Source organism: Schistocerca gregaria, chromosome 2 (genome assembly GCF_023897955.1).
Source record: "Schistocerca gregaria isolate iqSchGreg1 chromosome 2, iqSchGreg1.2, whole genome shotgun sequence".
In the NCBI taxonomy this organism is placed as follows: domain Eukaryota; kingdom Metazoa; phylum Arthropoda; class Insecta; order Orthoptera; family Acrididae; genus Schistocerca; species Schistocerca gregaria.
In genome coordinates, this window is record NC_064921.1 from 213,056,441 (window position 1) to 213,079,763 (window position 23,323).

Consider the following 23,323-nt stretch of genomic DNA (forward strand, 5'->3'; position numbering starts at 1 on the left):
ACAGATAAATTCCGTAACCTACCAATAATACAATGTGATTAACCTCTCAATAAAATTGTCGCTCACTTATAACCTTTCAATAATGACTGTGAATTTAAACTGGTAAATTTAAGACGTCAGCAGTGCTGCGTCATGGCTCTAAAAATTCGTTCTGAATAAATTGAAAAATCTTACCTCAATTAGGTCGCCGGATAACGAGTATACATCTGCTCCTATAAGAAATTTTTCTGACGCAGCTCTGTGCAATGCTGACCGATAGATTTGTCATGTGTAAAAAGAAATAACTGATTTTTTTTTAATCGGGATGACCAAGGACTGGAGAAATTAGTAAATTCTTTAAATTGAAATGAATGATTGTCAAAGGTTACTTTTTTATGAGAAAGATTATTATTAAGAGCTTTTTTTAAACATTTACATGGGACTTAATAAAACAATACTACATATGCGCGAGGCTGCTTTTACCTTATACTACAACGCTTAGGCTCCGCTATCGCTGCACCACGACCGGCCCAGCCAACAAGATACACATGACTGCTCGCTAGCAACTACTACACAGTTCCTACTGCAGTCAACACTGCTCTTTGGTCTCAGATTCTCTCATAGCTTACATATTGCAGGTAGCGCGTGAGCAATCCATCGAAATTACATCTGCTCGAGTGCGCTAGCAACAAATTCCTTAATCAAGGACCTCTTACAAGTCGTTTGGGAAGCTCAAGATAAATGGAACGTACTATACTGCATATTTGTACCATACTGTAGTAAGTACGCCCAGTGATTAGAAATAGAAATTAAACACTAATTTGAAAGAAATTTAATTAGTAAATAGTTTCAAATAAATGAATGTTTTTGACGACGGCTATGCGCTTACTGGAAACGAAAATAGCAACCAATCACTGTTAACCTTCCTACCACAAGGCGGTGTCGGTTCCAACACGTCTTGTTACTTTTGTTCGCACAAGAAACAGCACCAGAGTGCGCTGATGTGTGTGATGTATGTAAATCATCTGGTTTGTAAGGGCATAAACAGTTTTTTTAGCTTAATGTCTTATACGAAACGGCCCAATGAAATGTGGCCCGCGGGTTTGGCCGAGCGGTTCTAGGCACTTCAGTCTGGAGCCGTGCGCCCGCTATGGTCTCAGGATCGAATGCTGCCTCGGGCATCGATGTGTGTGATGTCCTTATGTTGGTTAGGTTTAACTATTTCTACGTTGTAGGCGACTGATGACCTCAGATGTTAAGTCCCATAGTGCTCAGAGCCATTCGCACCATTTGAACCAATGAAATGTGTCCTGATATATTATTTTGTGGCACGAGGGTTAAATGTTCTATCTTATAAAAAGTACCAAAGAAAATGTTCAAATGTGTTTTGAAAGCCTATGGGAGTTAACTGCTAAGGTCATCAGTCCCTAAGCTTACACACTACTTAACCTAAATCGTCCTAAGGACAAACACACACACCCAAGCCCGATGGAGGACTCGAACCTCCTCCGGGATCAGCTGCACAGTCCATGACTGCAGCGCCTCAGAGCGTGGAGCTGATCCCGCGCGGCGAAACCGTTCCGAATTTAGTTGTTTCACCAAAGAATTGATTAAAGTTATTTCACTTCACTTACGGATTCTTTACTATAGCTTTAGTCGTCAAGTTAAAAAGACGCAAATTGTAGTCAGTTTATGGAATGTGAACTTAGTGAGGAAGATATGTTTTATATTGTGAAGTGATGTTTTGGAAAGAGTTACGTGATATTGTGACAAAAGTAATAAAAAAAGAAGTGTAACTTAAATTCGGAGTGCTGATTACTTTTTTACATCACCATTGTTCTAACTTGCAAAAGTTTAATGTTCAAGAATGGTTTATGAAACACATCTGTAAAACTTTTGGATATCGCAGAATAACACCTAGGCCTCTTTGCATCCGAGCTTGGAATCATCACTACCTAGATTTTTGACGACTGAGCCATGAGTTCACAACGTGGGGAACACGAAAAGATGAGTGCCTAGTTTATCCATTATTTCAAGAAATGACTTTATTAACTGTGCTCTAATGGTACCTGCTACATAATATAACTTTGTTCTTGCCCGAAAATGCAATATTTAGCAGCGTGAGAAACACCACAATCATAATTAATTTTTGACCTTTGTTGTCGTAGGGTTGTTAGAACCTGCAAGTTAGATTCTCTGCGGATCTAGGTCAGTCGTTAGCTGATGTTGCCGTAATAAACCGAAACAGATTCTTCACACAGTAAATATTCCTTCAGGAAAAACGTAGCTCTTGCGCGTTTCTCTCTTAAAAAAGGAAAAGCCACTTTGCCTTACCGTGTAAGCCTATAGACGCTCTTTAGGGAACGAAGCCATCAGGACGAATCTTGAGAACGGTGATGGTTGAGCGCACCCTGTGCTCCGCGACTGTTCTACGACTGGAGCTGTGACAAGTGTGAGCGGGTGCTCCTTCACCGCGGCAAACAGGCAACGAACTGAACAGCGGTAGTATGACGCGAGCTGCGGGCGTGTCGGTGTGTCTCGGCAGGTGGTTCTGTGGGCAGACCGGGCCAGACTACATCCCGCATGGCGGCCACGGGCCGCAGCGCCGTTAGGACGGCGGGAGGCTCCGGCGCTAGCTGCGGGAGCTATCGCGCTTCCCAAGTGGGACACCCAAACGCGGTCTCATTATTTAGATAGAAGCCGACAGTGTCACGAGCATTTGGGACAGGCATGACACAGCAAACCGGATTTTGAGTCGAACCCCGATTCCTTGCATTTTTTATTTATTTACTTATTTATTAATTTATTTTTTGTATTTCGTTAGCTTTTGGAACGTGTCCACACAGCCATTGCAACACAGGAAATGCTAACAGTTGTGTTTGATAATTCATACTAGACGTTATTTTAAGTTGTAACATAGTAAGATCTAAGCGGAATAGCCAAAGAAACTGATACACCTGCCTAATATCATGTAGGGCCCCCGCGAGAACGCAAAAGTACCGCAGCACGACGCAGCATTGACTCGATTAGTGAGTGAAGTAGAGCAGAGGGAACTGACGCCATGAATCCTGTAGGAATGTCCCGTAAATCCGTAAGACTACGAGGGGTGGAGACCTCTTCCCAACAGCACGTTGCAAGGCATCTTAGATATGCTCAATTATGTTCATGTCTGGGGAGTTTGGTGGACAGCGGAAGTATTTAAACTCAGAAAAGTGTTGTTACCTGGAGCCACTCTGCAGCAGTTCTGGACGCATGGGATGTCGCATTGTCCTGCTGGAATGCACAATCGACAGGAATCGATGCAGGTGATCAGACACGATGCGTTCGTACGTGTCCCCCGTCAGGATCTTATCTTGCCGTATCAGGGATCCCATATCACTCCAACTGCACAAGCGACACACCATAACAGAGCCTCCACCAGTTTCAACAATTCCCTGCTTACATGCAGGGTCCATGGATACATGATGTTGTCTGCATACCCGTACGCGTCCATTCGTTCGAAACAATTTGAAACGTGACTCGTCCGACCAGACAGTATGTTTCCAGTCATCTACAGTCCAACGTTGGTGTTGACAGGTCCAGGCGAAGCGTACAGTTTTGTGTCGTGCAGTCGTCAAAGATACGCAAGTGGGCCTTTGGCTCCGAAAGCCCTTATCGGTGGCGTTTCGTTGAATGGTTCGCACACTGACGCTTGTTGTTGGTGCAAATGGCTCTGAGAACTATGGGACTCAACATCTTAGGTCATAAGTCCCCTAGAACTTAGAACTACTGAAACCTAACTAACCTAAGGACATCACACACACCCATGCCCGAGGCAGGATTCGAACCTGCGACCGTAGCAGCCCCGCGGTTCCGGACTGCAGCACCAGAACCACACGGCTACCGCGGCCGGCCGCTTGTTGATGGCCCAGCATTGAAATCTGAAGCAATTTGTGGAAGGGTTGAATTTTTGCCAAGCCGAACGAGTCTCTTCCGTCGTCATTGGTCCCGTTCTTACAGGATCTTTTTCCGGTTGTAGCGATTTCGGAGGTTTGATGTTTTACCAGATTCCTGATATTCACGGAACACTCGTGAAATGGTCGTATGCGAAACTGCCCACTTCATCTTCTACCTCGGAGATGCAGTGTCCCATCGCTTGTGCGCCGACTATAACATCACTTTCAAACTCACTTAAATCTTGATCACCTGCCGTTGTAACAGCAGTAACCGATCTAACAACCGTGCCAGACATTTGTTCTCTTATATATGCGTTGCCGACGGCAGCGCCGTATTCTGCCTGTTTATGCATTCCTAAACCAGTTTCATTGGCGCTTCAGTGCAGCATAAATTTAACAAAAGACTGATTAGATAATAAACAAGACTTATAATCATAGTTTACGAAAACGAGTAAACAAGGCGATAATGTAATACAGGATATACTGAGGCAAGACACTACATAAATCCTACTGCCGACACAAGGAGAAATGATAAATCGCCGTTGTTAAACATTTGGGACATTCCTAATTCAGTATATATTAATGATTATGGTCCTAAATTAACAATAAAATGTTCTTTTGTATGTCCTGTGAGAACTGTTTCAAATGCTACGGTTAGAGGATTGAATTTTTTAGCAGGTCTCTTAAGTACCCCAAGTGAGATAATTTTACAGGCTAAGTGTTTCATGTTCTGCAGAGTGGCACTTGGTATATAGTCAGTTAATTAAGCTTTGGTCTTCCTCTGGAATTCTAAGTACTAGGAGCATTCGATTATCAGGGCAGGTAGCTATATATTGATGTTGGCACTGTTGAAGAACTCTTCCAGTAACTTACACCTTGTATCGTTGGATGCCAACAATGTTTCGAGCCTGCTTGAGAACTAATGACCAAGAGCCCGAAGATTACTTGCAGGGACATTTATGTGATATGTGTTCCGAGGGCATTGTAGAAATATACGGTTTGAAATTTCTTCGTCTTCTCAAAGACAGAGGGAAGACATTTACGTGAGCCGAAAAAGGTGTTTCTTGGACATCCACTTATTAAATTTGAGACGTGCTATATTTGCGTGAAGCTTCTTGATGTTTGTACCTGTTTATACCAGTGTATACTAGTGCGTAGTGATCCATGGTTTTCACCGTCAGTTTAAACCCAAATGCAAGTCCCAAGACCTCATTCGTGTTCCCACTACTTAGAGGTGTTCTGACTTTCTAAAATCAGTAAGTATCCACCCTTTTGATTCTAAACCTACACTACATGATCAAAAGTATCCGGACACCACTGTCTAATTAACAATTGACCACGCAGTATCAAGAGAGCTGAACCCGCCTTTCAAAAGGGAATCGGTAAGTCCTGTCAAATCAATAGCGAAGCACTAATACCAGAAATGGGTGGGCCAAGAGGGCTCAGTGACTTCGAATGTACTGCAGACATACCAACTGACTAATAAACCTATCAGGGACATCTCAACCCTTCTAACGTTGCCCTATTTGGCTATTGGTAATGTGATAGTGTACCGCGCGGGATTAGCCGAGCGGTCTCGGCGCTTCAGTCATAGACTGTACGGCTGGTCTCGGCGGAGTTTCGAGTCCTCCCTCGGGCATGGGTGTGTGTGTGTGTGTGTGTTTTTCTCCTTAGTATAATTTAGGTTAAGTAGTGTGTAAGCTTAGGGACTGATGACCTTCCTACTTAAGTCAGATTTCACACACATTTGAAATTTTTTTGTGATAGTGAAGTAGCACCGCGAAATATGAGCCACAGTTGTGTAGGACCAGCAGACCTTTTGTGCTGAGGAACTGCTATCATCGAGCGCATTGCAGAATGTAATTGTAAAAGTCGGCATAAAATCAGCGAAAGGAATAATTAGTGTTCCATACTGTTACTGTAGCATAGCCCACAAAATAAAGAGTACATGACAAAAACGATAAAGTGAAATTTTGAATGTAAATTATTCGGGAGATAGGGCATCACATTGACCATAGCAGGAGCATATAAAGCTCATGAATTGTTAGAAATTTTTGCATTAATGATCATGGTGAAATTCACTAAAGACTCGTTTACCTGAATTACTAGAGTCTTGTAAAAGTCAGGCTCACATGTCGTCATTGGAGAGTGGAAAGCTTTGCGGTACAGGACGTTAAAGTATGAACACGCAATTCAAGAAATGATTTGTATGACAAAAGCAATAATGACTTAGACAGTTGTCTACTGAGTAGAATAGAGGAATAGTTTGGAGATGGTGGATGTATCAACACGACAATGCACGGTGTTAGAAACAACACCTTTTAGTAAATAGTTTGTGGACAGTAAAATTCCTCAAATTTACTGGCCTGGCCAAAGTCTCCGCCTGAACCCAGTGGCACCTTTGGGATGAATTACATGCTAGCGCCTACTATCACTGTCTTCCTTGCTATCGGTTCTTGAGGATGAAAAGTCCGACATTCCTGCACAGAAATTCAGAGATGTATGGAAGGTCCCCTCAACAGAATTCAAGTCGTCATAAAGGCGAACGGTGGACACACCCAGTATTAATATCCACCAACAGCTGTCCGGCTACTGTTGATGAGGTATCGTGTTATCGTTATCAATGTCAGATATTCGATAATTTCATTCTGTCGAAAGATATATCAGAGTGCTATCACGTTTTATCCGAAATAAAGAGGTAACAGTTCTTGTTGTTAGCTAGTGCTTTTGACCATCATCATCAAGGATACAGTCTTAATAGAACTTTTTGACGTCGGTAGACACATAAACCAAATCAACATAGTCCCTTTCAGCGCATGTGATGTGTGTGTTTTCGGTTCCACTAGTAATCAGGATTAAGAAAAGAAATGGCTTTTAGCTACAACTCGGTTGTCAAGAGTGTAAAACGTAAGCTGAGTAATACAATCCCAACACTGCAAACCTATCAGTAGTCAATAATAAAAACAAAGTCTAAGTGTGTTAGATTTTTACAATAGAATCGTTCAAGTCATTGAAAGTTATTGTCGTATGTTGAACGATGAAGGTGGAACATGGTCGAACAGGTGAAGCACTTCTCATAGCCCAATTTATACAGCAGCGAATTGACCTGAAGACCGTGCCGTGTGCTCCTGCGATTTGATTGTTCCGGTGTAGTGTGTTCGATCTCTTTCGATTCGGTTTGCGGTGCGCGGGTTGGTGCGCCCTCTGGGATTCTGTGCGGGAAGCCGAAAGGGAGACTCGGGCAGAGAGAGACGAGCGGGCCTCGGCGGAGCGACGCCGGAATATCGCGAAAGTCGCGTCGGCAAGTGGTGGGAGTGTGGCAGTTGGATTGGGGCCGGCCGAACAGCGGAACTGGAGGTGCTGCAGTGACTCGCTGTCGTTCGTTCTGTTTACGAGTGCTACCTTCCTCACGCCGTGGCTACGGGCTAGTGTTATTCTGGCCATTACCCTATTAGCGGCATTTGGTTAATATTGTTAAAGGTGAGCTGTTAGATTGATGCATCTTCATCTGGTAGAGTTACAGCGAGACTTATTTCTGTCGTATTCTGGCTTGCGCTGCTGAGCAGCGAGTGTTCCCACGTCGCCTGTCGAAATATTGACTTGTGCCCTGGTTGATTTACGTATGAACTGGAGTGCCTATGTGGGTGTGTTAGCTTAAATTGTTGATGAAGTGTTTCACAATACAATTACTTGAGTGTCTTTAAATTGCATTTTAGTTTGTTACTGATGATGAAGTGTTTCACAATACCCTTACTTCAGTGTCCTTAAATCGCATTTCAGTTTGTTACTGAACTTATGTCAGTTGCCCAAATTGTCACGCTAGTCAAGTAAAGTTTAAGTCTACTGTGACAACACTTTTACCTGTTGGATTAAAATTAATTCAATCTTAACCACAGCTACGAATAATTCAAGGCTAATTGTAAGTGCCGTGTGTGTTTGTTTTTTTCTCCTTTTCTCTTACTCACTACTGTTGAGTGTTAAACTGTTTTGGAAACCCCTTTGACGTCATTTCACGGTGTGATTTTAGAAAGAGTTCTGTGGGTACTGTTGTTAACGGCTCCTGTTGCAACGGGGTTTCTCGTCTACACATCTATCGCACGCCAGGGGTTTAGTGTCAACCGCCAGCAGTGCGGTAACTTCCTTTTCGAATCACCGTCTGGCCTACGACTATTGATGGATTTTTGTGGTAAAATCAAATGGATTCACTGTCTTGTTAAAATTGTCTGAACTGAATGTACTTGCCTCGTAAAACAGTTAATTACTGATTCTGCGTAGTTTAAGCAGTGGTAGGGCACTCGTTATTCTGGACAGACTGTACTTGGCATTAATTGCGTTGTCTTGTTAAACCAGTGTGGGCTTCGGAAGATTATAACGCAAACGCCATTGTGGGTAATATTTACCATTTAACTAAATGAGTTGGTTCTGTGAATCATTGTGGCACACAAGGTCACGTAAGATAGTGCTGTAGTGGGCAGATATTGCTATACGTCTTTGATATTATTTCCTGTAAGCCATTGTGCCCTTTAGGTTATGTAAGGCTTAAATACAGCGACCAGTTTGGTAAATTTCTGTGTTCCGTAATAACATTTTACAGGCATTAAAAGTTTGCGAAAAGTTTAAATCTCATATTTGCAGATTGTTTGATGTTAGATAACTTGTTGAAGATTCATGTTAAATCAGATGATGTACATTAAAATTGAACAAGTTATATGTCTATATGTTGTTACCAGTACCTAGCATGAATTTTCTTGCGTAATAAATTGAATTTTATATTCTATCCTTAATTTGTTGCTCAGCCTTCCACTCCAGCAGCTCCTGTATCCTGCTCTCAACCATATCACTATTTTGAATTGAAGTATTAAACAGTTTTGATCGGACGGATTTATTAAAATTAATAATCACACGTGAAAATGGTAACTGGTTTCGATATTATCAAAAGTCATGTTCACAAGCGGTCTCCGAAACGTTAAACATTAATATTCTATAGAGGGAAACAGAAGTCAAATTACACACTTCATCTACACAATAAATATGGATGGACAAACTTAATACATTGAAGTAGTTCTTATACCATAAGATGTGGAGCAGAGGCGACTGCTGGAGCATTGGTAAGTGTCAGAGGATCTACCGGTAAATGCTAAATACGGTCGAAACAGTACACGTTATAGCCGGCCGAGGTGGCCCAGCGGTTCTAGGCGCCACAATTTGGAATCTTGCGACCGCTACGGTCGCAGGTTCGAATCCTGCCTCGGGAATGGATGCGTGTGTTGTCATTAGGTTAGTTAGGTTTTAGTAGTTCTAAGTTCTAGGAGACTGATGACATTAGAAGTTAAGTCCCATAGTGCTCAGAGCCATTTTTTTAGTACACGTTATAAAGAGGGAGCTCTGCTCCTCGCCTGCTGCATGATGTCATTAAGAGCCAATAGGACTCTACATACGATGATAAAGTATGTATCCCACGTAATGTACCAGGGTAATCCCAAAAGTAAGGTCTCCTATTTTTTTATAAGTACAAAAACCTATTTATTTCTGCAATGGTTTACATCAGTTTAGAGCTTGACCATTTAGCTATTTTTCGAGACAATCACAATTTGTGTCGATGCATTTTTGGAGACGCTGTGGCAGTTTTTGTATGCCCATGTTATATCAGCTGAATCGCTGGGACCACAATTAACGGTGACAGGTATACTGTGATGCTCTGAAAAACTCAAACGGGCAATTCAGAACGGGAGAAGGGGGATGTTGAGCAACGGCTTGCATGTTCTCCATGACAACGCTCGCCCACACATCGCTCGGCAAACCGTTGCTCTCCTGCAACAGTTTCAGTGGAACATAATCACCCACCCACCCTATAGTCGTGACTTGACGCCCAGTGACAATCACCTGTTCCCTAGGTTGAAAGAACATTTGGCCGGAAAGCGACTCAGCTCCGACGACGAGGTGAAAGAAGAGGTTCATAACTTTCTGCAAGCATGGCAGCGAGCTGGTATGACATGGGCATACAAAAACTGCCACAGCGTCTACAAAAATGCGTCGACAGAAATGGTGATTACGTCGAAAAATAGCTAAATGTTCAGGCTGTAAAACTGATGTAAACCTCTATAGATATAAACATGTGTATGTACTTATAAAAAATAGGAGACCTTACTTTTGGGAATACCCTCGTAGATCTACATATAGATAAAATACATTACTAAGCATTATATGATACACGGATGACGCATTAATAATTTTTTACATTGGCAAAAATAGTTATTAGCAGACGAAAAAAACAATAAAAATGGAAATACGAACGCTAAACCACCATTTACGGGCGTTGCGCGGATGGTGGAAGTTACAACTTTAATACTGAAGAAAAGATAAGTGCAGCCAACCGTTGCCGTGAAAACGGTAGCGAGGGACTGACATGTCTTGGACATTCTTTCGCCACTTATACTATTTTGCTACCGCTATTTACGTCTTATACCATGTCTTCATGATGACCTATGACGTCATCCTGTCGCTGTGCGGGATTAGCCGAGCTGTCTTAGGCGCTACAGTCATGGACTGTGCCGCTGGTCCCGGCGGAGGTTTGAGTCCTTTCTCGGGCATGGTTGTGTGTGTCTGTCCTTAGGATAATTTAGGTTAAGTAGTGTGTAAGCTTAGGGACTGGTGACCTTAGCAGTTACGTCCCACTAGATTTCACACACACACACGTCATTCTGTCGTTACAACTCTCGCTCACCGTATTCTTCGCAGCTGACACTTCACCTCCAGAGGTTCCACGCACCGTTTCCATGGCACCATTTGTCGTCGCTACGCTTATCTTTGCTTTTTATGAGAGTTTTGTACTTCCACGTACCGTCTGTAGATGGTGGTTTAGCGTTCATACTTCCATTTCTGTTGGTTTTTTGTGTATGTTGGTAATTAGTTACGCCAATGTAAAATAATTTCCAAAGCGTGGTACTTACTTGATGTCATCCTTAAAACTGTATTTTATCTACATCTAGATCTATGATTCATGGGTTACGTATGTTACAATCTTACAAAGATTTGTTACGGCTTACGTGGCCACTTGTTGACAAACTGCCTGCTAGCTTCTGTCTCGGGATCTACAACAGACGTTCGCCTCATAATGTTTCTGACGTTTCGCGAGCACGAGTGGCTAGTATTGTCCAAGTTTCACCCTCCATTCCTGGTGGTGGTATGGAGCCGAGCGCTCGGCCGCGAACTATACGTACCTGGCGCGCCGGTCACTTCCAGTGCGTTTCTCTTGCTACCTGCGACAGTCGTTCGTTGCAGCACGGTATGCCAGGATCCGTTTACCTTGACGCTTTCTTCTTCCTTGTTGAAGCATTTCTCGTGTTTATGTACTTTTATAGCTTCCCTGAAGAAGCGGGTGAGATAGTTCCTCCCTGCAGCCAGAACTTCCCTGTCGGCGAGTTTTACTACATGGTCCGTCACACAACGCGTGCTCTGCCACGACCGATTTCTCCACCTGCCCCAACCTGCAATGTAATTATGTTCTGTGATGCTGGTGTTGATTGATAGTCGTCTTTCCAACATAAACTTTTCCACATGTGTATGGTAAGCGGTATATCCCCGACTTTGCAACTGTGTCCCTTTTTCCCTTTGCCGATCTGAGACACTATTTGATCTTCTTTGTCGGTTTGTAAATAGACTTTACGTCGTGTTTGCGCAATATACGGCTAAGCGCTTAATCAAGGCGTCTTCTCTGCTAGCTGACATACAGAGGAACCTGCACAACACGGGGCCCCTAAAACCTCGGCTGTATGGCTTACCTAAGATCCAAACGAACAACGTTCAACTAAGACCGACTGTTAGGGCTCATGGCTCACTGACGTATATACTGACAAAACACTTGGCCTCTCTGCTCCAGCCACACTTGGGAAAAATGGACAAATAGATAAAGAAATCAAAACATTTCATTGAGAATGTGAAGAAACTAAAACTTGCACCAACCAACATCCTGGTCAGTTTTGATGTTGTTTCATTGTTTCAGAAAGTGCCACTCAGTGACTCTCTGGAACACATCGATTTCATTTTCCTGCAAGATATCACAAAGTATTTTCATGCATGTCTCACCACGAGCTATTTCATGTGGAATGGCAACTTCTACAAACAGCTGGAAGGCGTCACCATGGGTAGTTCTCCTATCTAGTGGCGGCCAACTTCTTCACAGAACATTTCCAACCAAAGACAGTGGACTGGGCACATTGTAAACCTAAAGAGTGGTTCACATGAGTCATTGATACCGTCGTCGTGTGGACCCCTGGTGAAGAACAGCTCGGTGACTTCATAAGGTATTTGAACAGCCTGCACGCCAACATAAAATTTACGATGGAAGTAGAAAAGGACAAAAACTACCATTTTTAGATGTGTTGGTGACAAAGGATGGTGAAAGCGTGGGACACAGCGTGTACCGAAAATCGACACACAAAAACCGATACCTGCACAAACTTTCAAATCACCACCCGAGCCTGAAAAGAGGGTTAATTAATTCGTTGGTAACCCCAGTAAGAGGAATATGTGAGCCGCAGCATATAACACTTGGAAAGAGTTCTCAGGAGCAATGGGTACTCCAAACGTTATATCAGGTCTGCAACAGAGCCAAACACTCGAAGAAGTGACAAATCAGAAAAAGAGATGTCGGGTTCGTCTTCCTGCAATACATTCCCAGAGTGACGGACAGAACCGCCCGTAAATGCGCACACATGGCGTAAAGACTATTTACAAACCGACAAAGAAGATCACAGAGGGTCTCAGATCGGCAAACCCACTTGCAAAGTCGGGGATATACCGCATACCATGAACATGTGGAGAAGTTAATGCTAGAATGACTGGACGATCAATCAACACCAGGACCACAGAACATAATCACATATTAAGTTGGGGCAAGTGGCGAAATCGTCTGTGGCAGAGCACGCGCTGTGTGAGAAGGAAGACCACATAATAAAATTCGTCGCCGGCCGGGGTGGCGGAGCGCTTCTAGGTGCTACAGCCTGGAACCGCGAGACCACCACGGTCGCAGGTTCGAATCCAGCCTCGAGCATGGATGTGTGTGATGTCCTTCAGTTAGTTAGGTTTAAGCACTTCTAAGTTCTAGGGGACTGATAACCTCATAGGTTAAGTCACATAGTGCTCCGAGACATCTGAACCATTTTTAAAAGTCCTGGCTGTAGGGACGAAATATTACATGAGCTTGTTCAGAGAAGCTATAGAAATACATAACACGGGAACAACAAGGAAGAAGAAAGCCTCAAGGTAAACGGATCCTGGCTTCCCGTATTCCAAGGAACGACTCTCGCAGATAGCAAGAGAACCGCAGTGGAAATGACCGCTGAGAAGCCCCTGGATGTTCGCGCGCGCGGTACATAGGTTATAGTTCGCGGCCGCGAGCTCGGCTACAGTTCATCACCAGCAATGGCGTTGAAACTCTGAAAATACCAGCCACTTGTGCTGGCAAAACGTCAGAAAAATCATCAGAAGAATGGTCGGCCGAAGAACCCGAGACAGAAGCCAGCAGGCAGTTTGTTTACAAACGTGTGTGAAGCCCTATTGGCTCTCAGTAATGTCATGTAACGGGCGAAGGGCGAAGCTTTCTTCTTATAACGTATAGCGTTTTCACGCTATGAAGCAGTTACCAGTGGTGTCCTCTGACACTTACCAATGCTCCAGTTGACGTCACTGATCACCATCTTATGATATAAGAAGTTTTTAATTTTATTAAGTTTGTCTATCCATATTTATTATGTAGATGAAGTGTGTAATTTGACGCCTGTTTCCGCTCTGAAGAATGTTAATGTTTAACCTTCCAGAGACATTGTCTGACGATGATATTTGTTAAAATCGAAACCGACAACCATTTTAACATGTGATTATTAATGTTAATAAATATTTTCCATCAAGATTCATTAGTATTTTAACTATCTATCACATTGCTGGTATTTTACGATAATGTTTTCAATGTTATTAACGTTTTAAATTCTTTGTAAATATATTGTAGTTAATGCCAAGGAGGCTGTATCGGTGTCACCTTCTTACGTTGAGGCGCATAAAAAAAGACTAAAATTGCAGTTTTATTGCACCACTCTATTAAAACAAAGACTAATGTGTCTTTCAACCTTCATTGTCCTCACAATCACAAAAACAGAACAACTCATTTCTTTGATTTAAGCAAGGAAAAAACTGAACACAAATAAACTTTGTTTCAGATTCAACTTCTTTCACTTTTAAGCACAGACTTAATAATTACAGTAATGTATCAAATCGTCTTAGGAAATTTACCGTATTGCTTTTTAAAGTCAGAGGTTGCAGATAAAGCACGTGTTCGTTGAGTAGCAGTTTGCTCTGTGAAGAGTCTGAAATTCTCAACCACAACTTCCGCTTTCTAAGGTGCCAGGCCCTCCTCTTCTGCTCGTCCTCATTTTGCTCCATGATGTTTCAGAGTGAGCTTACATCGACTGGCGAAAACTTTTCTCGGCAGTCTGAGTCAAAACATAATTACATCCATATAAACATAAAAGGTAAAATATCATTGGCTTCTCAGAACGTCTCTTATTTAATCTATGCAGTATCTGCTAGTATGTAGTGTACCAGACATGTAGATGAAGTAGTTGAAAATAAATACCAAGCACAGCCTATGATAAGCAATACTACAGCATCATGTAGAGTAATTGTTAAAAACTAAAGCACACAGTAACAATGTTTCACAATAATATATATTTTATAGTTAATTGTGAACCGGCTTTGGGCTTTGTAGATAGATTATAGCAGCACAAATATTATTTTTTCAAATGTATGTAAACTCTTACGGCTATGTGTCTATACAAAAACTCAATAATAACGAAATTACAAAAAAAAGCTATCCACTAATATATCTTATACAACCCTATACTCAAGGATTGCAAGCTTAAGATTGCGTAACACTTTTGTACACTATCGACCATATCTGTATGATGTATTTTCATAGTTTTCCTGTGGTTAATGTGATGGCTATGGCACCATGTTCTTTAGCAGAGTTTATATCCAAATGTTTTTTTTTTCATATTTTCTATCAATTTATCTCATTGTACTTAATTTTTGCATATAATTTTTAAATCTGTTTTCTGTTTAAATGCTGCTATTTTACAACAATATATGCAGAAATGGTTTATGTATAGGGCAAATAAAATTGTACTAAAGTGGATAAGCTACATTAGGTGGTAGAACCGCAAGTACTGTTTGTGGCTAGCAACCAAACTGTTTACATCGAGTGTGCTCAATGAGGAAAGAAAAACAGCAATGTTGAACAATAACGGATCACATGTGCAAGATTAGTGGTTAAATATTCGTGGCAGTTATTGTTTGATCCATAAAAATTTGACCCCTGGCAGTTTTCAGAGACTTCTTTACTTAAAGAGCCATGAGTACGGTGGCCACGTACCAACAGAAGATCGCCACAGCCACTACCTTCGTCTGAAGTCATAAGTTGAGTAGTGTAATCATCCATGGACCAGTTGATTGCTTTATCAGCCAAAATAACTGCTTTTAGGTCAACTCATTGTTGAGAACATGATATGAATCCTTAGTCACTTTTTCTAAACATTATCCTATTTCTAGAGATGAAATACATCCGAATGTCCTATTAAACAGAGCAACTAAAATATTTAGAGATTTAATCGTGATCATTAAGCATTGTGGAGTAGTCTATTCCGTAAGTGTTTAGTTAGTTTGGTTTCTGAAATATCGCACATAAATTTTCCTAATTGAAGAGTTAAGGTTTTTCATAAGCGTAGATGCAAAGAAAAGAACTGATTAGTTTATTTAAAATCATTCTTACTAAAATCTATATTCTGTATTTAAACCAACTGAATAAAACATTGATTCTAATAAGTTGTAAGGGTCAACTTAATGAATATCTACTTCACAGGTTCTGATAAAGTGTTCGTATTTTCTAGTGTGTGTTTAGAAGCGGTTTGACATTGTGTCTTGACAAAATTGTTCAGCCTGATCTTTGTCGACTGGCAAAATAGTTCCGGGGTTCCGAGGCTAATTGTTGAACCGGCCTTGCAGTCTCTATTACAGTAACACTTGTAATAAATCATAACTATCATTGTAATAGTATCTGCGTGCCATAAAAGCTAATTAGCTACAACTGTTCATAGTGTAAAAGACTGTCATGTTTCATAGATGACCTACTTAATGCAAAGAAGTAAATGTCACAAAGGGAAATAAGTACTAATCAAGTCAGCTAACATAATTATCTACAGTTCAGTTCTACGTTTGTGTCTTTCCGTAATTAATGCGTGAAAGCTCATCATGTCCACATTAGCTATACAACATCTTTATGTAGTAATACTGTGTAATGCACATCAGGTTATGTTAGTCAGAGAAACTTTGTTATCAGGACATTTTAAAGTTACATCTCTGTTGCTCATGACAGTCCATGGCCCTACTGCTTCCCAAATAGTACTAATTTTCCGTGTGCTTAGTATCAAGTTATGACATTTGTAGTAGCTAACTTTCGTAATGAAAAGTGTGCCACTTGGTACAGTTTTGCCTAATTATTCTGACGACCAGTTTTTCCTTTATGTTAATTGTAGTTTACTTTAAAACTTCCGTAATCTTGGTATGAATCCCTTTTAGTCAGCTTCTGCTCCCTATTGTACATATTCCTCGGTTAGCGAAAAATATTCCGATACCTCATCCATTAACACATAGTCGCAGCCAAATAAAATCCCTTTCATAGGAGTAATGTTGTAGATGAATTGCTGTAGTAATAGGCAGCTGGTAGTGTTGTTATCGGTGACAGTCTAGCAGTTTCTATTCACTAAAATGAAGATAGCAGCATCAGTAATAAGAGCGAAATAAACGTATTACGAGCACTGAATGTCCCGCGGCACGCGCTTGCAGAAAAGTCTATACGAAAAAGAACAGCACGTTTCACAGGACGCGGTAAGTTAAACTGTAACCCCTATTCAGCCTTAAAATGGATAAGTAAACGGTAACAGAGTATAGAGAGCAGAATGGTAATGACGTACAGAGAAATACGAGTAACATTGAGCCCAAAAGAATTTACCGAAACGAATACGCAGATGGCGTCACAGTATTGCAACAGCTTTGCATAGAATACCATGCGCATGTAAATCACCAGGTACAGATGATGAGCATTTTACAAATAAAACAGGATATTATGTGGGAAAAATATGGAAGATTACGTGGAAGACAATAAATATGCGAATGAATCTGTTGAAATTTTTAGTCTTTCCCAGATAAAGAAGGAACCGATAAAAACAAGTGAGATAGAATCATATCACGAAGATATGGTGGATCACAACAGCGGAAAACTTGTGAACAAGAGTGATCTGTTAAAAATTTTATCGACGAAAATTAAAGCACAAGCTAACAGTCAACTCAAGACACAGGTAAGTTGCGTGAGTGGTCTTGACAATCAACTCAAGACAGACGATAATAGTATTGATGCACAAAACAGAAACATTGGGAATGAAATTAAAAATAGGGTGTTAAAATCAGTCAGCTGACTCAAAAATTTTACAGAAAATTAATCGTTTTTAGTAACAAAACTGAGGACATGGAAACGTAAACAGACAACAGAAATACTAATGGTGCTACTATGCAGGGGTATATCAAGACATCAATCAAAGGTTCGATTCAGAACTCATTGAGATCCAACTGTGGAGCCTCTGTATGAAAACCAAAACTATTGACGAATGTGGATTTTAGAAAAACGTTATCGGATTCTGAAAAGGAAATGGGCAAGCACTTAACTAATTGCAAACAAAAGAGTGATCAAAACATTATACAAATTCCGGGCAAAGTATGTGACCTTGAAAAGACAATTAGAGACAAACCAAGCAAAGTGACTGACAGAACTGCTTATGACACACCGTTAGATGGGGAAGAATGGTTTAAACCTGCCAGAAGATATACTGGTTGGCACATCCTAAAAAATTGAAAAAAAAATTGCTGATAATTGAACAGGTCAGAAGAAAAGACGAGTGCTAATTAGTGCGTTAGCAGTTGATTCCAAAAGATGGCGTCTAAATTTGAAAACGAATCACATGATATTAGTGATTTAAAACAAAGTTTGCTAGGGAATATTGGTCAGAAAAGAAACAAGAATGCTTGTGGTGTAAATTCATTATGTCCGTAGTTTATGAAATTAGGGGAACATACTCCATGAACGATTTCCGTGAGTCTTGGTACCAAAAATTGAAATTTTCGTGAATCTTGGTACCAAAAATTGGCTCATTCGAGGAGCAGACGACCCGAATCTGAGATTATTTGGAAGTTATAAAAATTTTTCGGGATATCTGGGAAGAGCTGAGGATGAAGATCATTGGCGAAGTATTCGTGATTATCAGTGGAATAGTAACAAGAGTCGTGGTAATCACAATGGCAGTGAGCAGAATGATGGCGACTAATATTGCATCAATATGGCTTAAAGAGGGAGGGGCACAGCTCAAGGTATTTTAGCTGCTCGGGTTAGGATTTGCACCTTGACATTAACATGACTGCAGAAGTGAGGAAAACTGGGGACCGTATAAATTGCGGGCTAAACTAACACTGACAGATACTTATAGCTCAGACGTAGGAAACAACACGGAAATAAGAGTTGTGACTCCTCTGCACAAGAAAGAGATTATGAAGCGCTGCAGGCCGCTACAAGTATAGCGACAGGTGTGATCAAGTATGAGTCACGGCAGGCAGGCAGCGAAACGAAAACGGGCAAGGCTATAGGATAGACTTCCCTCCAGCTGCAGTAAAATCCGATCGATCAGCTATCCATGCAGAAACTTTACTTATGGAAGCAGAACAGAATAATGGCGTCACAGTAGAGAAATCGGTATGGTAGCTAACGACACCGTAACAAGAGAGACTATGAGCACGTTCGTATAGGAGGAAGAAAAATCTGACAGTAGTGTATGTAAGTAACGTTAAAATTTGCGAAAATGAATTGCCAGGAACTGCAGATTGGAGCGAACAGCATGACGATCTGTACCAAGTGCTAAAGCAAGGATTTAAAAAGGATTTAAAAACATATTATGCAGCCAAAAGGTTAGATAGTATTAAAGGAAGAAAATCGTCGTGGACAGTATGACGTAGCACGACAGTAGGGAGAATGATGAAGTAATTAACCACAATGAAAGTTCACAACTAGCAAAACTTGATGAGGTGATACGTCGTGAGAAAAAGAGCATGGCGCAAAGTACGCGAGCTGCCAATTATATTGAAATGAATACTGGAGATATAAGTGTGATCGAAAAGAGCAGGAGAATGGAGATAGGTCAAATCATCAACGCTGAAGATGAAGCATTCCTGGCTAACGAAACGCCAGTAGAACGAACTGTTGTCAGTATGCAAAAAGTGGTAGATTCGAACGATTGCTTGTGAAATATCGAAGTACATGACGATTACACAAAGTGTGAAGTGTTGGAAGACATCATTAGGTCTGATGAAGATGGCAGCTTAGGCAAAAAGCCTCCTGTGATAGAAAAAGAATTAATAACGTTAGGCGAAAACTGTGACGTGTGTATTTCAGATCTCACAAAAGACCGCAGGAAGAATTTAACGTCTGCCTAGGAAAAGCGTATATGTTAATTTGCACTAATTTGGCTCAGACTCTCTCGTTAATAAGTTCAAATTCAAATAATTACTATAGGCTAACTACATTGTTTAGCGGTTGCCGCCCAATATTCTCTTTGATTTACGTAGCACATGTTCACCGAATTAATTCCTTCAAAGTCGCAAGGTTCATTTTACACAGGACGATGGTTTGTCCGATGAAAATTGATCCCTTTAATGTCAAGGTGGAATAAAATAGTGTTATTATTATTATTATTATTATTATTATTATTATTATTACTATCCAAATTTAATCCAATACACGGTTCACTTCTCGTGACACTATGTCGAAATCGTAGGATACTATAGCATTTCCTTAGCTCAGTATTTAGTAACAGAGGTTTTTTGATATGATTCAATACTATGAATAGTCGCACTTTAGCTCGGCAATAAATGTCCAAACAAAGTCTACACTTTAAAGTCAAGCTGCCACGCGATTTCTGAATAGCAGCTTCGGCAGGAACTGAAGCTCTTAAATTGGAATTACTGATATCGATTCTTCATCCATTGAGATATTCGCTGGATATTAGCGTTATCTCAGTTCTGTCAGTTCCCGTACTTTGAACGACGAATTAAACAGAAATTTATGTTCAAGTAGCCCGGCTTCCAGTGAAATTAACTATTTCATGCGGTGGCGCATGAACTTAAGAGAGGCAAATACTCTGGACTCAAACGCTAAAAGCTAAGAAACTAAAATCTCGACTCCCAGACGCTAGAAAATCCCAGACGCTAAAGACTTTAACGATACGTGTGTTGGGTTTATGTAATAGTTGTGATATAAAACGGACGTTCGTTAGAAACTCTTGGAATAAATCCCCTTGCTACTTTGCATATAGTACTCTATTTCATTGGTACTGATTATTATTTTGTTTAATTTTCTCTACTTTAAAACGGGAATCAGTATCTTTATATGAATTACGAGAATCATTCATGGCCAGTTCGAACAAATTTTAGTTTCAAAAAGAACCAGATATGCAACGAGGAGCTACACCGGGTTAGTTAATAACTTCGAATACCGTATGAAAGTACTGACACACAAACCTTTTGGCTTGAGATTTGAATCCCTTCGCTAAGAAACATGCCCTACCGGCGGACATAGATAAAATGATTGAATGTGGGGTTACTGAAACAGCAACAGTGAATATAGCAGTAATCTCACTAAACTAAATCAGAAAAATGGGGTGTAGATGTGGTGACTTAGACACGAACTTTAGACAAGATTGTCAAAAACAGCACATCGACACGAAAATTTAGATGAAATGTTGAATATCGTAATGTACAGTACCCAAACAGCCTCGATTTGACGGCTGGTTACTGGCAGAATCCGTTGAGTGCAGAATCTCGCAATTATACTGCTTTCTTGTTTGCTGATAATTGTCACCAGTATAAAGTTGTTTGTGTGGTCTCAATACAACCGTTTCAGACTTCATTAGAGCCTTAGATTCAGTATTAGTGTAAGAAGACTTGTTGATCGCCACAGAAGAGGAGGGAGAAGAGGAGGGAGTAGGTTAGTGTTTAAGGCCCCGTCGACAAGGAGCTCATTGGAGACGGAAGATACGCTCGGATTAGGGAAGGATAGGGAAGTAAATCTGGTGTGCCCTTTCGAAGAAAACCATTCCGACATTTTTCTGAAGCTCTTTAGGGATATCACGGAAAATGTAAATCTGGATGGCCGGACGCGGGTTGAACCGTCGTCCTCCCGAATACCCGCCACAGAAGAATGGCAAGAACATTTTGAACTGTTAAACGAAGTCTTATTTGCTCTTCAAGCAGCGTAGATGACTTTAAAAGTCTAAAAATAAAACTTCGTTAAAAAAAGGGGGGATAAAATTCCTTGGACATATAATTACCACCTTTGGGATTTGCAAGGATCTGGAAAATTTAACAGCTACTTAATAATGCTCATCACCTAGGAAGAGACGTAAAGCTTTTCTTGGTCTTTGCCATTGTGTAGGACATCTGCGAAGGGCAAGCTTTTAAAAGTCATTATTAAAACAACCTGCTTTGGAAGAATAGCGCTTTTATTTGAACTAAAGAATGTGAAATGATTTCGAAAAAAAAACATTGAAATATCAGCTATTGAATTATCAGGGCTCGATATCATCAAGAAATTAATCATTTTGTGTGTGTATAGATCTCCCAGTGGTAGTGTGGACACTTTTTTCAATAAATTAACAGAAGTTCTAGATAAAGTCTCAAGTACAAAGGTCAACATAATTCTGTGTGGGGACATAAACATCAACACTAATATCATAAATGAATCCAGCAGCACCTTCATAAATATCCTTCAAAGTTTTGGCATGTCCCTATTGGTCAATAGTGCAACAAGGGTTACTACAATGACTGCTTCAGTAATTGACCATGTGGCCACAAATATAGACAGGGAAAAATGTGGTGTAGCTGTAAAAGATCTCGGACTATCAGACCATCTCTGTCAAATAACAACAGTAAAATCAGGCATCGAATCATTCCCTAAACTACAAGCCTATAAACGACATCTATCAGAAATCAAAATAAAAGGTTTTTTCAAAAGAACTAGAAAAACAAAGCTGGGATGAAGTGTATAAGGAAACCAATGTGAATATGAAATTCTCCAAATTCTCCACATTGTTTAAATTGAACTTTGAAACAGCATTTCCAAAAGTATGCATGACTGTATCAACATCTCACAAAAACAGATGGATAACAGCAGGTATTAAGAAGTCCTCCCAAACACTTAAACACCTCAGTTCCATGAAAAAGATTCACAATGATCCAGAATTCTTAAATTTCTATCATAGATACAAAAAGATTTATAGGAAGGTGCTGATTGCTGCAAAAAAGTCATTTAATGACAAAATAATATATAATGCAGAGAATAAAAGCAAAGCAGTCTGGGATGTTATAAAAAAGGAAACGGGGAGAGGCAAACAAACGCAGAATAACATACTGCTAAGGGAGGGGGATAAGGTAATAAATGATCCACAACACTTAGCAAACTATGTAAACGAGCATTTTTCAAGTATTGCAGAGAAGTTACAGCAAAAATTCCCCAAAACAAATATAACACCTGCAAAAATTGTTGCACTAGATACAATGATGTTACTTCCAACCACAGAGAATGAAGTCAATAAAACTGTTCAAAAGCTAAAAAATAAAAAGTCAGAAGGCTTAGATGATGTACCAATGTGTGTACTGAAACAATGCATAGGGATTATACAAGGCCCATTAACAAATATAATAAATGAATCCTTCACATCAGGGACATTTCCAGAGCAGCTAAAACAGGCAAGAGTTGTACCTTTGCTTAAGAAAGGTAATGCCGAAGACATAGAAAATTACCGGCCCATTTCCCTGCTGTCAGCATTCTCAAAAATAATAGAAGCAATTATGAAAGACAGATTAATGAATTATCTGAATAAATACAATCTTTTAAGCAAATCACAGTTTGGTTTTCGAAGTGGCAAAAATACGGAGTCAGCCATAGTAGAATTCACAAAAGTTGTACTTAATGCTCTTGATAAAGATGAGTGTGTCACAGGCATATTTTTGGATCTTTCTAAGGCTTTTGATACAGTCGACCAAAAGATTCTATTAAATAAATTAGAAGCATTAGGAATAAGAGGGGTAGCTAATGACTGGTTTCGATCATACCTAACAGATAGGGTACAAAGAGTAGAGATAACACATATTTCAAATAGATCTAAACATTTAGTAAAATACTTATCAGAACCAAAACATATTAATATAGGGGTTCCACAAGGTAGCATATTAGGACCAATACTATTCCTGATATACATCAA